The sequence below is a fragment of the Suricata suricatta genome, chromosome 2 (genome assembly GCF_006229205.1).
Source record: "Suricata suricatta isolate VVHF042 chromosome 2, meerkat_22Aug2017_6uvM2_HiC, whole genome shotgun sequence".
Classification (NCBI taxonomy): Eukaryota; Metazoa; Chordata; class Mammalia; order Carnivora; family Herpestidae; genus Suricata; species Suricata suricatta.
In genome coordinates this window covers 96,628,108-96,634,234 of record NC_043701.1, presented here as the reverse complement: position 1 = coordinate 96,634,234, position 6,127 = coordinate 96,628,108, and positions in this window count along the sequence as shown.

Below are 6,127 nucleotides of genomic sequence, written 5' to 3'. Positions count from 1 at the left end.
TAAGACCTTCATGGGGTACTTTGATCTTGGTTAATTTTGTTGCAGTATATTGAACTTGTTCTGAAATGCCTGGGAACACTACATTCACAAAGTAGCAAACAGTTGCATAGAATAATTACACCTTCAGTTCCTTTGCCCCTGGGTTCCAGGGGTGGGCATGTCAATAAGATAAAAACTGTTTTTCATGGTTTTGGGGCTCAGCCAAGTCATCGTCTACAGTCACCTGACCACGAAGCAGGGCTACAATATAAACTCATACTAGTTCTGTGTGTTTATTGGTTCTCTTATATTGAGACGTTATGCTCAGAATAAAACTATTTCATACCCTTTATAAATAGTTTGGAGGTAGTAAAGGTTGAGTGCTACCAATTTCTAAATACTTTGTCTTGATAAATGAAACATAGAGACTAAACAGGTCCTTGATGCCAAATTTTCTATTGTTGAAGTCTTTTGGGAAGAAAAAAACATTCTCTATGAGAGAAAATTAACTCTAGAACTTTCCCCCTCTCTTTCTGGGCTGTCATATATTTATGTGTTGGAAAACACGGTTGTGTGACACAGTCGGGGCTGGGACCTCTTATAATTGGGGCAAATCATGATGAATCATCCCATGGTACCCACTGCGGCACAGGTTCAAGGCCTATGAGCCCTTTGTCCTTGCTCCATTTCCCCTCCTTTCTGGTCATTGATCCAATGAAGCTTGGTGGCTGGGCACAGGGGAGCAGAACCCTGCAATGCCGGAAGGGGATGGAGCCCTCGATGAAGGCTGCCCAGAGTGTATGAGCATTACCTGTTCACCTGTTAGTGCAAACTGACCAGAAGGAGTTAGAGGGATTCTCGTGCATATGAGCCTGGTGAGGGAGTCCAGACCCTGTTCAGGGACCAGAGAGGAGCTCAGTGTGGAGGAGTGGGCTGGCTGGGGCCCAGGCAGGCATGCTTTCTAGTCCCCAACACTTGTTTCCACCTCTAGTCTACAGCCTGAGTCCGTCCAATCTCCCTTACAGGGGAAGGAGCGCTTCCTTTTCTTAGGGTTCTAAGGTTTCTTATGGTTTCTCTGGGTTGGCCCCAAGAAATCTCTGGTAAGCTTTTCTCCTGGTTTTTTGAAGACTCATCTTCTTACTCACTTCCCTTGGAATGAGCCCTCGATCTTCCTTTGAATCTGGTTTCCTTGGGCGATACCATCCCTGTTGTCTTCTTCTCTTCCCCTCCCAGCCTTTGTTCCTTTAAGGCTTTGTGGGTGGGCTGTTTGCCCAGAAGTCTTCTGTGAAACAGCTCATCCTGTTGTTTGCTTTCCTTGCTTCATCGCACTGCCCTCCTGTTTCTTCACCCTTTATTGTTTACCTGGCCCCAGCCGAGGGCTGTTTCCTATGGAAGGGGGTGCTCTTCTTAGGACTTGGGGTGATTCAGCCCACTTCTGCATGCTGAAGGGAATTATGTTAACTCTCAAGGAAGCTCTCATCCAACTTCCTCTGACACTTTTAAAGATGATTTACAGCATATATCCCTCCCTCTTCCTGCCTTGACTCCTCCTCCCCTCTCCCCAACCTCCCCCGCCCCCAATCCCAAAAGAAGGACTTTTGCAAGGGTAACCATTACTGGTATACATTATGAGATGAAGAGTTTATAATTATATTGTTTGCTTATTAGCATTACATTTTCAAAACTACATCCTTTAATAGGGACTTCTGTTCTAGTCCACGGATGCATACAAGAAGGTATTGCTCTGGTAAGAAGTAGGGTTGTAAAGTTCAAAATCAGTTTTATTTCTTAAAGACTGTCATAAATGTAGAAGCTTCAGGGCACCTGGGTGGCTCAGTCAGTTAAGCATCTGACTTCAGCTCAGGTCATATCTCATGGCTTATGAGTTCGAGCCCCGTGTCGGGCTCTGTGCTGACAGCTCAGAGCCTGGAGGCTGCTTCTGATTCTGTGTCTCCCTCTCTCTCTGCCCCTTCCCTGCTTGCAGTCTGTCTCTCTGTCTTTCTCAAAAATAAATAAACATTAAAAATAAATGTAGAAGCTTCTATGTAAGCAGTTAGCTTTGGGAGTATGCAGCTAGACAGAAGACAAAGCTTAGTGGATTAGTGATTTTGTTAATTGTTCTTTCACTGCAGGCCACTTCTTGTAACCTAGCACTTGCTCTTCCCACCCCAGACTGGCACCCAGTGCGGTCACCCCCATTTGTGTATTTCCTGGTATCTTTTCTTCCTTCTAAAAATCTGTGTTATACAGAGCTATCTGATTTGTCAGTCAGGATGGTCTAGGTTTTGCTGCAGTAACAAAAATACACCAAAATCTGTGTGGCTTAACACAACCAAGTTTATTGCTTGCTTACAAAGAGACCCTCCTGTGTCTGGATGCTCTTCAGGGTAGCTGTCCCCTGTGTGGTGGCCCTGCTTCCACTTTATGACACTTCCATGTCATCACCCTCCACAGTGACTACAACATGTGAAGAAAGAGTAGGGAGTTTCACATGGGCATTTATTTAAGTGCTTTTGCTCATATCTCATTGGCCAGAGCAAGTCCTACTGCTTCAGTAATTTCAAGGCCTAGGGGAAGTATCCTCCTCCTAGGAGCTTTGAAGAAGACGAGAAGAACCAAAATTAGTAACATCTACCTTGGGCATCAGAAGCTGAGAATACAGAAATGAATAAAGCCATGATCCCAGTCTTAAGTCCAGCAAGGGAGATAAGCATGTTAATAGTATTTATAGTCTAGTTTTATAGAACTATACAAGTTACAAAATACATAGCATCATAACTATGCTACTATCATCTACTATGATAGAGCAGAACATACCCTGGGGACACAAAGGGAGAGAGCCCACCTCCCTGAGCCTGGAGATGAGAGGAAAACTTCAGAGTGCAGGTGACTTAAGGGCTGGGGTTTGTCACTTGCCAGATTGAGATCTACACCGCCTTCGTAAGGGTGGCCTCTGATTTTATTTTATGTGCTGTATAACATCTAACCTAACAATTTGGATTATAGCTCTAGGAAATAGGCGTTCTTTTTCTATAAGACCTCAAAAAAGAAATGAAAGCCATCAGCAGTAGAACATATCTGCTAGTTTGTATGAAATGCAACACAAAGGTATCCCTGCAATGAAGACTTAACAAAAACTACTTTTGCTGCTGACAGTTCTTTGATGTCAAACATTAAACTTGCTGTTACAGTATGAAAGGAATAAAGGCAAGTGTAAAATAACAATCAAGGTTAGTTATTAGGCAACAAAGGTTGCATATATAGTACTTTGATGTGTCCAGAGATTCTGACATATTTTACATCAGACATAAATGTGAACGATGTGTTAACAGTGCAAAGCATTTGCTTTGTAGACAAAAGAAGAGTCTCATCCTCATATCCGATAAAGTCGTATTCTTATTCCCCGTCACTGCTTTAGCCCTACTGGCCCTCTAGGGGAGCCTCCATCACGCCGGGCATGCTCCCACCTCAAGGCCTTTGCTCCTGCTGTTTTCTCTGTCCGAACCCGATTTTCTTCAGATACCCATTCACCTGCTGCAAGTCTCTGCTTAAAGACCATTCTCTTGAAGCCCCTTGGCCACCCTATTTAGATTGTAGCATCTGTCTCCTTCCCATATCCTATTCCCATTCCACCTTCTAACATAAATATTTGATAATTAGCTTATTTGTTTTGTCCATGATCCATCTCTAAGTAGGCAAGTGACCTGAGGGCAAAGATTATTGCCTGTTTCGTACATCGTTGTATTTTCTTTTTTTTTCTTTTAAGTTTATTTATTTTTTTTTTGAGAGAGAAACAGAACATGAGAGGGGGAGGGGCAGAGAGAGAAGGAGACACAGAATCTGAAACAGGCTCCAGGCTCTGAGCTAGCTGTCAGCACAGAGCCTGACTCGAGGCTCGAACTCCCAGACCAAGAGATCATGACCTGAGCCGAAGTCGGATGCTTAACCAAGTGAGCCACCCAGGCGCCCCAACATGGCTGTACTTTCAATCAGACCACTGCCTGGAGCATAGTAGGTTCTCAGTAATACTGGTTAAACCCCTGGTGGGGGTTTCCATCAGAGCTCCTCTCAACTGTTCATGAAGTTGTGTCCTTTCATGAATTTCCTCCTGTAAATCGTGACCACTTTTAAACTCAATATTATAACGTGTCAGCTACCTTCCCCAAAGGGAGGAAGAGTGAGGCTCATTTAAGGAGGTCATAGTATGGTGGAGAAACTTGTTTGATTGTGCTTGTAATATTTAATTAAATTTGGCAAGTATTGGAGTGCCTAATACATGTAGATACTGAGTAGAAATCCTGAATTCAGGAAGGTTACCGTTGTTAAGTGTGACATGCCTGTACCTAAGATTTGTCTCTTTGTGTCATGAACTTTCGTAAATAGCTCTTCCATGGTGTTGCTTGGTTCATTCCAGTGGCTCTCAGATTTTCCTCTGTCAGGAGACCCATGAAGTGTGGTGGTGGTGCTCACATGCTTGACCATTCCAGCGGTATGTTGATTTCTTGGGCAACAAATGGCGGATTATTTTTCTCATAAGAATTCCACCAAACTATGCATGAAGCTGCTTTTCACCTTTGGTTCGCCCACTCGGGAAAGCATATTGGGAAAGTCAGTGTGCTTTGATTTAAAAGGAAAATTATTCATAAGCCTCAGTACTTCTCTTACTAATAATAAAGTTCTTGTGGCACGTAGCAGCTAAGTAAAAGGTGTCATGATGGCTCATGTAAGAATAATTGGTTTAGATGACATATACTATGAGGAGAAAGGAGATTGAACTTGAGTATTGATTAGCAAGATTTAAGGAAAGTACTGGGTGCAGATGGGATTGGAGGACTAACTAGTCAGTGAAGATAATCGGTGGGGAAGACAGTAGACCAGGCGGGGCAGAAGCGAGCACGGCCTGTGATTGGGACAGTGAGGGATGGACAGGCTGGAGCCAGGTGTAGGCTTAAAAGGGCCAGACTTATAAACTGAGGGAAAATGATAAATGATCTTGAGTTTATCTCTGTATTAACCTTGTTACTAGCAATGGAAAAATGCTCAGGGAAAACCTCTATACTAGAGACGTTTCCAGACTTTGTGTTTAACTACCTTGTACATTTTTTTTTTTTAAAGAACGGTAAGCCTAGCATAACATACAGAAAAATGAATCACCATGTTGCACACTTGAAACTAATATAACATTGTGTGTCAGCTGTACTCAAAGCAAATTAAAAACAAGTAAAATGTCACAAAGATTTACCTCTAAAGAAATAAAATAAGGGGCTCCTGGATGGCTCAGTTGGTTAAGTGTCTGTCTCCAGCTCAGGTCATAATCTCATGGTTCGTGGGTTTGAGCCTTGCGTCGGGCTCTGTACTGACAGCTCAGAGCCTAGAGCCTGCTTTGGATTCTTTTTCTCCCCGCCCCCCTCTGTCCCTTTCTCGCTTGCACTCTGTCTCTCTCTCAGGAATAGTTGAACATTTAAAAATATTTTAAAAATAAAAATTGAGAACTAACTTGTGACTTCAAACCTTTTCATTTTACCAAGTGAGGGCACAAAAAAATTCAATAGGTCTTACATTTTGTAAGAGAAAGACATTTTAACACAAAAGAAACAAATGGCACAACCCTCCACTAAAGGACGGCTCATCATAATTAAATAAATACAGTTTTATAGAAAACTTACCTTGTCCTTATGGGTGCCTCACATTAACGTTTGTGAACTACTTCATACAACACATGTGTGGGTTTTAGGGACAGAATAAAGTAGAGACTGTGTAGACACGATCTAACTTGTAAGGTGGCAGTCACGGTCAGCTGACACAAGCATTTCTTTAAAAGATCCGTGGAAGCGGGTGGTGTGCAGAATGGAGAAAGGAGAGGCTGAAGGCAGGGGAGTCACGTAGGGGGCGATACACCAGGTGACAGAGGCCAGGGCCTGACAGGACATGGAGGTTTGGGGATGAAAGTCTAAGAGTGGGGGGGACAGGGGCTAGGATCTAGTGAGTTCCTTTCTGTTTTCATGGGCAGCTAAAATCCACAAGAATTGAAAATAAATTTCTGGTGTTGAGAGGACTAGAACTCTATCAGAAATATGACCAACCTTATCTGTATTCTGTACATAAGATCTCTTAGATTCCCAAGACTCTTATTTCAGAAGTTAAGGGA